Source organism: Aphelocoma coerulescens, chromosome 29 (assembly GCF_041296385.1).
Source record: "Aphelocoma coerulescens isolate FSJ_1873_10779 chromosome 29, UR_Acoe_1.0, whole genome shotgun sequence".
Lineage (NCBI taxonomy): Eukaryota > Metazoa > Chordata > Aves > Passeriformes > Corvidae > Aphelocoma > Aphelocoma coerulescens.
In genome coordinates this window covers 1,041,647-1,053,151 of record NC_091042.1, presented here as the reverse complement: position 1 = coordinate 1,053,151, position 11,505 = coordinate 1,041,647, and the positions used below count along the sequence as shown (strand labels likewise).

At 48.3% G+C, this 11,505-nt stretch overlaps 1 pseudogene; it reads right to left on the bottom strand.

The window, feature by feature from the left end:
- Positions 1–268: 268 nt before the first annotated feature.
- LOC138099896 (keratin, type II cytoskeletal 73-like) lies at positions 269–5,334 on the bottom strand (annotated as a pseudogene).
- Between the last annotated feature and the right edge of the window lie 6,171 nt (positions 5,335–11,505).

The window sequence follows — 11,505 nt, the reverse complement described above, 5'->3', positions numbered from 1 at the left end:
GGATAAGTGCCCCAACACAACCAACAACCCTTTAAAGAAAGAGTGGAAATCAAAAGGATTTGGGGGTTTTTAATGTTTCAAGTGTCCCTTTCTGATGTGATCCCAGCAGTGGAGCTTCTCTGATGTGGTCTCCTGATGCTCCACTGTTCTCACACCCAATCTGCCTCTGCCTCCTGTTGAGGTGGAGTTGAGGTTATTTTTAGCACTGGAAGTGAAGCAGGACTTTCATTTTTCTACTTTAGCTCTTAAATCCTGCTTGTCCTGACCCTCACAGCTGAAGTTCAGATCTGGGACAAGGAGGTCCAGCTCAAATCCTCACCCCTGGCCCACACATCCCTCATGGCTGAGCAGAGCTTCCCATGCTCTTGGCAGCCCTGCAGCTCTTCCCACACCTCCCAAGTGCCCCAGTGCCCAGAAAGGCTGAGCCCCCAGCTCCAGCCCTAAATTCCTCTCTCCTGGGGATGCAGCCAGGAGCGCCAGGAACAAATTTCCTGGCTACGGAGCCAGCCACACTTCTGGAAGTGAATCCTCTGTGAGAGGCACAAATGTTGTGGGGTCGGGATGCAGCACTGCAGGAGGACTTGAACCTTCTGGGCTGTCCAGACCCACATCCCTGGTCAGTCCCAGAGCCAATGGGAATCATTGTTGTGGGAAAACATAATGGGAGTCCCTCGTGGGGAGGACGCAGCCTCCCCTCTCCTCCTCTTCCTTCTCCTTCTCTTTCCCCTCCAAGCCAGAGTGAGGTGGTTTAACTTTGTAAGGAAAATTGAGAACCTTGATGTTACTTACATGCTCCCACAGGGCTCCCAGGGCACATCCTGGAGGAGAAGGAGGTCACAAGGTTATCCATGATGGAATGAGCATTTCTAGCACTTTCCACCCTCCTGGACTCTGTGGAGGAGCCCCAAGGACCAAGCGCTGCCCACACACGGCTGTGGTGGAACCCGCCTGCTCTCCTCACCCTCCAGCAGAGTCTTGTAGGTTGTAATCTCAATATCCAGGGCCATCTTGCAATTCCACAGCTCCTGGGAATCCCGCAGCATCCATGCCAGCTTGTCCTTGGCTGTCTGGAGCTCATATTGCAGCTCATTGTGCCCCTCCCAGGAGCCTCTGAGGGCACAACCCCTGTGCTGCTCAATGTCACCAAGTGATGTTTGCAGAGACAAGACCTGCTGGGGGGACATGAGACCTCCTGCCTTTCCCTATCTTCTTTCTCATCATTCCCATCTCTAAAAGAGAAATTCCTGCCCATTTTGAGAGTCCTAAACTGGGGGGTACTGAGGCTTTTTTTAGGAAAGCCAAACTTTCCAAAATCAATAATCAATTATAAAATACTCCAGGACGTCTGAACACGTCCTTGTGCTGCCAAGATTGGGTTTGAGTGTTGTTTGGAGGATACCAGTACTCTGCCCTAACTGGAACTAATAATTAAGGTTTCCCATTGCTTCCCGTTATAAACTATATAATGAATTAGATGGTCTGGAAATTATACCAGTTTTTACGGGTGATGAATAACTGGTGAGTCATAATTCTACCTGTTCATTGGATGCTTTGAACCCATGTCAGAAGCCAGAATTCCGGCTGAAGCAATTCCAGCAATTTTCTGAGAGCTGTAGTTAATTCCATGATCTAATTTGGTGCAATTAGTTCTTTGCAATAATCAAAAGGATCCAACAGAAAATAAGCTGGGAGATAATCCTTCTTCCCTGTTCAGCACTGGAAGAGCTTCCCTAGACCGATGGAGCCAGTGTGAGGCAACTCTCTTTGATAAAGATGAAAGAAATTGTGGGATCATGGAATAGTTTGGGTGGGAAGGGAGATAAAGCTCATCCAGTCCTGCCCTTGCCATGGTCAGGGACACCTTCCACTATCCCAGGCTGTTCCAAGCTCTGTCCAACCTGGCCTTGGGCACTGCCAGGGATGGGGCAGCCACAGCTTCTCTGGGAAATCCATTCCAGGGCCTCCCTGCCCTCACAGGGAAGAATTTCTTCCTCCAATCTAATCTAAATCCACCCTCCTCCAGTTTAAAACCGTCACTCCTTGTTCTATTGCCACAGGCTCTGCTAAAAAATTTGTCCCCATTTTTTTATAGATGCCACAAAGGTGTAGAAAACACAACTTGGGAGTGGCATATAGGATCCAGGGAGTAAATCCCGTCCATCCCACCTGTTCCTTCACGTTTTCCAGGTCACATTGCCTCCTCTGGATCACAAAACTCAGCTCTTCCATCTCTCGCTGGTGGGACTTCAGCTTCTTGAAGTGCCTCCACTTTTCCTCCTCAAGCTCTTGGGACTATTAGCAAGCAAGGAGAGAGCTGGGAGCTGATACTTGTGGTTGCCGTAGGAGCCTTGAGTCTCTTTCTAGAGTGAATTAAACTTGGTTTAGAAAAAAAGATTTGTGGATCCTGAGACTGCCAGCAGCAAATGAAACTTTCTTTCACTGGTCAACTCATCTACACCTCCCCATTCCCAGCACATCCCACCATCTCTGTTCCAGGGGTGTTCTCACAGCTTTGAGACTCACAGAGTTTATCAGAATGGAAAACCAGGTCCAGAAATCACTTCTTGAAGACAGGAACCAAACCCCACCACTTTTGCACTGTTATTTCTGACAGAGAGACACTTATGAAGCTGTCACCAGACTTACCCCGGCTCTGTACAATGCTTCCAACTGGGATTTGCTTTTCCAAGCTATATCCTCCCACCAGTGCTCTGTGCCCTTGAGGATGCCCTGCATGTCCAGGGCTTGGCTGTTGACCATTTTCACTATGACAGAAGCGTCACAGGGACTTCTCCCCAGCTCAGCCTTTTCCTAGGGGTGATAAGTGGCCATAAGTCACCAGAGCATCCCTGTCCCTGGATTTCTCATCTCACATCCCAGTGGAAGTAACACCACCATGGACCTGAGCCACACCCCAGGAGTTGAAATTGGGTTTGGTTTCTTTTTTTTTCGGATCTCAAAATCTTGCTGCTCTGGGGTTTCCAGAGTCTGACTGGTTAATCCAGCCCGAATTCATATGGACAAGGAGTGGATGGGAGGAAGAGCTGCCATGAGGAACGGTTGGCACAGGAGCATCCCTTCCTGAGCAGAAACACATTTCAGGAACTTGATCTCCTGCTTTAGGGTTTCCACCTTTGCTTCCAGCTCTGCCTTGGTCAGATGGACACACTCCACATCCTAAAAGAGTTTCCAGACATTTAGAAGTCAAAATTATGCCTACACAAGGATCTAAGGAAATTCCATTATATTTTTGGAGTAAGAAATGTTGTTTGAGAAACTCAGTTATCTCCTGACCAGCAACAGCTAAGGCTTTCCCAAGAATATATCCAGTATTGAAGTGTTCTTTCTGAAAAACAGTTGTAATTCGGGCATGAGGAGCAGGAAAGCATTCCATTTAGAATGAAGTATTCTCTCGATGGCGTGTTTTTCTACACCCTACACCTGTCCAAGAACTTCTAAGATTCTCTAGACCTGCCCCTTGCCTTGCAAGGAGTGGATCAGGGGAAACTCCTTGGATCTCTGCATCCAAGCCTTCCGTTCATCCCAATCCCTTACCTTCTTCAGCAACATGAAGTCGCTCTCGGCAGTGGTGCATCTGTTCATTTCCTGCTCATATCTGGTGGGGAAAAGAGACCAGTGAAGGGGTCATTCCAAGACTGGAGATCTTGTTTGAGTGGGTATTCAGGGGACAGGGTGCTTTGGATCTCATCCTTTTGCATCTCAACCTTTTGGATCTCAGCTTTTGGATTTCAGCTTTTGGATCTCAGCCTTTTGGATCCCAGGTTTTTGCACATCACCCTTATGGATCTCAGCTCCTTAAGTCTTGGTCTCTTGAATCGCAGCCTTTGTTGTCTCAGTTTTTTGGAAGTCTATTGATACAGCCCAAGCCAAGAGTCCCTTTAGTGCAGCTGTTGGAGCTCCTGCCTCAAGGGTGGTTTCTCCTCACTCACTGGCACCTGAAGTCCTGCACGAGCTTCTCGGAGTGGTTCAGCTCAGGCTTCACTTGGTCTTGTTCCCACCACAGCGAGTCCAGCCACTGCCACCAGCAGCGCAGGCAAAGCTGCCCAAGACATTCCTGTTGTCCTTCTGGGCTGGCAGCACCTGCTTCCACAGGACATCCCATTTGGCAGCCAGCTCCCTGTTCTGCTGCTCCAGGAGGTGCACCAGCACTCAGAGAGCAAAGCCGCCCGTTCAGGTGCGTGTGGGGATGACTCCTGTTGGGACCACAGGAGTGTGGGGGGCACAAGGAATTTGCTCTTCTGGATCAGCAGTCCCCAGGCTCATTGAATGGGATGAGAGGACAAAAGGGGGTCAGAGTGACCTTCCTGCAATCAAGTGGGAGGTGTCCCTGCCATGGAAAGCGGTTGGAAGTGGATGATCCTTGAAGTCCATTCCACATATGGTGGGATTGTTGGGGTGTCCTGCATGGGGCCAGGAGTTGGACTCAATGATCCTGGTGGGTCCCTTCCAACTTAGCATATTTTGTGATTCCATGATTCCATGAATCCATGAATCCTAGAGCAAAGTGATCTTGCTGCTCTTCCCTTCTCCAATGAAGCTCTGGACAGCACAGCCTTTGTGGCAGCTACAGAATCACCAAACATTTAAATAAATCTGCATCACTGGGCTGAGAGTGGAAACCCCCATTCATGGATAGGAGACCATGGAAAAAAGTCTGGCTGCAGAGAGGAGCCAACAGTGCCAAAGCCCCGTTGGACACTTTGGAGGAACAGCTCCCTCCCATTATTAATAATAAAACCAGATGCAGTTCATAGAAGTATTTAAGAGCATAAATCCGATTTAAAAAATGTAACAGGCTCGACCTGCCCTCATGGCACCGGGGTCTCACACACCCAAACCAGCCCAAGGCTTATGAACTGCAGTGAAGGAGCAACCAAAGTCTGGAACACCAAAGTCTTCTCTCAGCTCTCGTTTTGTCAATCAAACAGGCCAATTGGTTGTGGAGGCTCTTCAGCTGCTCCCTCTCCTGTTTTCGGACCCTCTGGACTTCAGGGTTAACCTTCACATCCAGGGGCTGCAAGAGGTCCCTGTTGACCTGCACCAGGTGAGCAGCTCCACATCTGCAGCCCGACCCACTGGTGCCCCTGCACCCCTGACCTCCCCAGAGCCCGAAACAAACCCATTTCCATCCCTTTGTGTTTTGGAGGCTCTGGCCATGGCTTCAGGGTCCATAGCCTCTCCCAAACAATGCCAGGAGGGGGAAGCGCTGCTTCAGCCAAGGGTCAACCTGCTAGAAGCAGAGGATGGTGGGAAGAATCTTCTCCCATGGGAAGCTCACCCAGCTGACAGCTACTGGCTCATGCTGGAAGACATGATGGAGGCAAGGACACAACCCAGAAGGACCCCTCTGCTCTGATACCTCTGCACTCCACCTTTATACACATCTCAGGAGTGGGGCTTGGTTGACAAGAAGGAATAATTTGGGCTTTTCCTGGGGTTTGCCATGCCTGGCAGAAATTGGGAGGCTTAAATATGCAAAACAAGTGAACGTTTATGAAACCCAGTGGAATCACTCTGGGTGTAAAGCGTGCAGTCAGCTCAGATTCTTCTCTTGGGTTAGTTTGTTCTCCTTCCTTACAGTAATTGCAGCTTAGGAAATGGCCTGGAGAGTGTTTCTTTCTTCCAAGGACAGTTTCCTCTGCCACGGAGACAAGGTGGGAGAGCTGGGGTGTTAGCCTGGAGAAGAGAAGGCTCCAGGGAGACCTTAGAGTCCCTTCCAGTGCCTAAAGTGGCTCCAAGAGAGCTGGAGAGGGACTGGGGACAAGGGCTGGAGGGACAGGACACAGGGAATGGCTTCCCCCTGCCAGAGGGCAGGGCTGGATGGGATATTGGGCAGGAATTCCTCCTTGTGAGGGTGGGGAGGCCCTGGAATGGATTTCCCAGAGAAGCTGTGGCTGCCCCTGGATCCCTGGCAGTGTCTCAGACCAGGCTGGACATTGGGGCTTGGAGCAGCCTGGAAGCAAAAGATGTCCCTGCCCACGGCAGAGGTGGAACTGGACAAGTTTTAAGTTCCCTTCCAACCCAATCCATGGTTCTGTGATTCTTGTTAAGTCTTTGGCTTTGATTGTGTAGAACACATGGAAAATGAAACTCACATGGGGAAGACAAGAAAGAGCTTTGAAACCAGGAGGCTCTGCCCCAAGGCTGTTAATTGGACACTGGTTGATCGTTTACTTGAGAGCAGCGGTAAGTTGGAAGCAGCGACCTGTATCCTGCAAAATTCCTTATTAATCCATCTGCTACTCCCTGTCACTATCCTTTATATTGGAGCTTGTAATTCAAGCCTTCAGGATAGCTCAAGGCAAATAAGAAGGGATTTATTGGAGTGTCTTGACAGACAGAGAAGAAAAGGCTGAGAAGTTTCACAGAGTTGCTGAGAGCTTGAGAGGTGGAGCCAAGATTTCATCTCTCTGCTCATGGCTTCCTGCCAAGGTCTCTTTCAAAACAAAAAATGGTGAAGGTTTCATTTCAGATCACTCAGAAGAAATAATTTTCCTCTGCTACTCCACCAGATTAATCCTGAACTTTTTCAATAGGCTCAAACCTCGGTCAGTGTTTTTGTGGCCATTAAACATTTAAGCATTTCAAATCACCAAGAAATAGGATAATATTTCTCCTGCTCATTTCTCTCCTCAGTTTTTCAGGGATTTTAAAATTTTTTAGGGTTTTTTTTTGTTCCTGGGCTCATCAAAGGGGTTTTCACCACCTTTTACAAGAAAGCTGATGAAAAACAAATCTGGTTACCAGGAACCTTGCTGGAATTCTGTCTCCAAGAGCAGCTGATGCCAAAGGTTTCCCAGTACCTCATTATTTGCAAATGTTCTGCTCTGGAACACTTTGCCCTCGGCCCAGCAAGGGAGATAATTGATAGGATGAGGCAGCTGGAAAGACAAGCAGCTTAATGAGGGGTTCTTGACAGCGCTATCAATTACACCCACACAGGGCAGCGATTGAAGTCCTGGATGTTTCATTTAAACACAGGCAGCGTCCATGGCATTCCCAGCTGGAAGAGCAGGATTGGAGCCCAGGGGAGGACACTTGGCCTGGAGCTGCTCTGACTCAGCTTCATTTTGTGCCTCCAGTTTGTCTTTCCTTGGGCTTTGCTGAATCCCCCTGCTGGTACTCCTGAGGTACCCCGAGGGCCCTGGGCAGAGTTCTCACAGCACCTGCCTTGAGAATTTGGAGCTTTTCAAGCAAAGAAAGAGTTCACATAGAGTCTTTATTTCCTTGCTGTGGCCAGAGCCAACAGGGTCATGGCTGGGTCCAGGTTGTCCTCCCAGAACAAATTTCAAAAGGTAATGGATGGTTTCATTGTGTTTTCTTCCACTTTTCTAAGCCAAACTTCTGAATTCAGGTTTTCACAGCCCTGGATATCACAAAAGGTTCATCAGATCAGTCTCTCTTCTGGCTCCCAGCCCACTTGACCCCTGACAACCCCAAGTCCCCAAAAGATACCTGAGGCCACCTGATGCCACCCTTGGGCTGTAGCTTACAGGGCCACATCAGCTCTGCCTCCCTCTCCCAGTTCCACCCCATCCCACACAAATTGCTGTAGGAGACAAAATATTTATGCCTCATTTGACAGCAGAAGGTCCCCAAATTTAAAGCACACCAGGTCTTCTCCACTTCTCCCACCCACCTGGTGGAACTTGGTGTGTCTGTATCAGAGCAGTCACCTTTCTGCAGCTCCCTCCCAGGACAGGGAGGGTTGGATGTGGCACCAGGGTAATCACAGCTCACTAATGCTCTTCTAATCACCAGGAATTTTGGACAGAGGCCCAGCAATGAGCCCCACTATTTTCATGGTGCTACATGACTACAGCCATGACTAATTTCACGGCTTTTTGCCAAATTAAATCAGGAGGGAACGTCTTGTTCTGGTCACATCTGCACAGCAAAGATGTAAAAAATTCCGCCAGTCAGACTGGGAGAAGTGGGGCAAAGACCAGCTCCACACCAGTACAAGCACAACCCTTTCCTCCCACTAGATGGTGGTGTCTAGTGCATTTGGGCCCTCGGTTGAATTCCTGGGGGTGCCAGGAGCATCCTGGAGAACTCTGGAGCATCCAAAGGAGGGCTGCGAGGATGGGGAAGGGTCTGGAGGGGCCACACAAGGAGCAGCTGAGGGTTGGTTTGTCCAGCTGGAGGAGTCTTGAGGAGAGACTCATTGGGGGCTGCAGCTTCGTCCCGAGGGGCAGCTCCCATCTCTGCTCTGGGGACCAGGGACAGGACCCCAGGGAAGGGCTGGAGCTGTGCCAGGAGAGGTTTAGGTTGGATAGCAGGAAAGGTTCTTCCCCAGAGGCTGCTGGGCACTGCCCTGTCTCCCCAGGGAATGGGCACAGCCCCGAGGCTGCCAGAGCTCCCGGAGCGTTTGGACAGCGCTCCCAGGAGGTTGGATTTTGTAATTAGTGGGATTTTTGGGGTGTCTGTGCAAGGGCAGGAGTTGGACTCAATGATCCTCGTGGGTCCCTTCCTGCTCAGGATATTCCATAGTTCTGCGATTCTGTGGGATGAGCCAGTTCTCGCCTGGAAACACTCAGGAAGCTCCCAGGGTGCCACAAGCAAGAGGTTGTTACAGCAGTGGGAGGTAATATTTAGGACAGCACTTGGACAATGAGGTCCTCAATCCATGGAAGCTGACGTTCCCCATGGACTCGTGCTCCGAGGCTGACTCAGCCTGGGATGTTCTGTAAAACACCTGTGAACCTCTGGCATAAAACCAACACTGAGACAGAATCAACACCAGCTCCAAGGAGAGCTGACCTTCCACCAGCTCCTCCCCTCGCCCTGTATTCCCCTCATTCCTGAGGTCCCGCTCATCCACCAGCACTCCCGGAGCCTCCCACTCTGGCTGGGCACAGGGTGTCAGCAAACTCCTTCTCTCGGCGTTCACAGCCCGGTGGTGACGGAAAACACGTCCCAAGACATCAGCCGAGGGCCTCTTCTTTTGATCTTCTTCTTCCCATGGCTTCAGCTCAGCCCCTGAACACCAACACTCAAAATGTCTGCAGCCTTATGGAGTCACTCTCATGACATTTTCCATCAAAAAATTTGTGGGTGATCTCGAATTGACATTTGACACAGAGGCTGGACTTGGGTGATCCTTGTGGGTCCCACCCAGCTCAGGATACTCAATGATTCTGTTGTTCTGTGAACGTAGGGATGAGCCAATGAGGAGCCAGCAGTGGACACGGCCGTGGAAACATCAACACTGCACCTATTTTTTATGTTTTACACACATTTTTCAATGTGCTTTGGTGCTGGAAAGAAAATAATCCACTTTATCACCCCAGCTCAAATCTAAATGGTCCAATGAACTCAAACTCAGCCTTCATCTTAAATTTCTGTGGTCCAAACACATGAATGGTGGTGTTGGTCTTAAATTTGTGTGGTCTGAAAACCTGGAATTCGGACTTGGTCTTAGGTCTCTGTGGTCCAAAACCCTGGAATTTAGCCTTGGTCTTAAATTTTTGTGGTCCAAATACCTTAAATTTGACCTTGATCTCAAACTGGTGTGATTCAAAGATGTGAATGTTCGTGTTGGTCTTAAGTTTTTATGTTCTCAAGACCTGAAACTTGACCTTGAACTTAATTGTGTCCAAAACCCAGAAATCTGGTCTTGGTCTTAAATCCATGTGGTCCAAAGACCTAAACTGGGCCAGATGCTCTCCTTGCAGAACCAGCAGGAGCTGGATCAAAAGCTGCTGGAGGAAAGGAACCGCTCTAAATAAACACTAAACGATACAGTATTTTTCGGCAGCCCAAATGCCAGATGAGATTTTCCCCTCCTACTCCAACAGGGACAACTGGATGCAGAAGGAGGTGCTGGAACGCGTCTCCAGAAACTGGGGAGCCCTTGACGGCTCCTCTGATGAGCAGAACAGGTTTGGATATTCCCTTCCAAGCCTCCCCTGCGGCACCTGGGATACTCCGAGTGTGTAAACAGCACTGAACCCCCTCGGGGGTTCCCAGTTGCTGCTCCCAGTTCCCCTTGGAAGCTCCGAAGTCTGGCGTCACCTGGAGCAGCTGCTGTGTCTGATCCTCAGTGGGTGACTCATCCCCTCCAAGGGAGAGGCACGAATAGGACGCTGCAATTGCCTCCAAAAGTGCCCATTTCTCACCGATTTTCTTCCTTTTTGTCCTTTCACACCACAAAAGGGATCAGTAAAAAACCCTCAAGCCTGAGCACAGCACTTGTCTTTTTATTATTAATAAAATATTTTTTTATTAATAAAATACTTTTACTACTAATCAGATATTTTCATCATAAATCCAATTTTTTTTACTAAGCTGATATTTTTGTTAGTAATTCAATATTTACATTGTTAATCTGATAATTTTATTAGTCTAATATTAAGCAAATATTTAATCAATAATCGGATATTTTATTATTAATCTGATAACTGTATTATTGATTAGATAATTATATTATTACTCCAATATTTTATGTTGAATACTTTTATTATTATATTAGATGTTATTTTACATTTATTATATTGAATACTTTAATTATCATTTATCTTATTAATAAAATGTCTTATTATTAATCAAATATTTTCTTGTTATTATAATATTTTATTATTACTCAGATAATTTAAAATTATTTATATACTTGCATTATTTATCCTTTTTATTAATAATCTGATCAAAGCCCTGTAACCCTCTGGACTGTGCAGAATTACTCCATTTTTTATCATAAAAGATAAGGTTGTGCCTGAGTTAAAGCCTAATCCCTTGGATAAAAACAGGATTGTGATGATGCAGAGTGGTTTTCATTTGGATGCTGAGGTTTCACCTGGATCCTGAAGCCTCTTGGGAGCCATGGAGCTGAACCCGGGTGAGACCCATTTTTGACTGAAATACGACGTCTGGAGCTCCCTTCACGCAGAGATTCCAAAGTGCTTCCAGACTTTCCCGTGAGGGTTTGAGCCCTTTGTGGCTCCACACGGAATCATGGAATGCACTGGGATGGGAGGCACCTTAAAGCTCATCCTGTTCCACCCCCTGCCACAGGCAAGGACATCTTCCACTCTCCCAGGCTGCTCCAAGCCCCATCCAACCTGGTCTTGGACCCTTCCAAGGATGGGGAATCCTCTGGGAAATCCACTCCAGGGCCTCACCACCCACACAGGGAAGAATTTGTTCCCAATGCCCCACCTAACCCTCCCCTCTTCCATCCCCTAACCCACCCCTTGTCCCATCACTTCTTTCCAAGTCCCGCTCCAGCTCTCTTGGAGCCCCCAATGAAGGAAAATGACCTTTAAAGGTCACTTCCAATCCAAATGGTTCCATAATTCCATTGACATTCTGTGGTCGTTTTTGTAGCTCTACAGCCCTTTGCAAAAGGGTTTCCACAGTTGATTTCCCAAAAAACTGTGTCTCTCCCCCTCACCCTCCTGCCACTCCCAGGACTCTTCACAGCTGGAATTATTTCCAAAAGAGAGGATCCTCCTTCCCTCTAACAGGGGAAAGAACATTAAATAT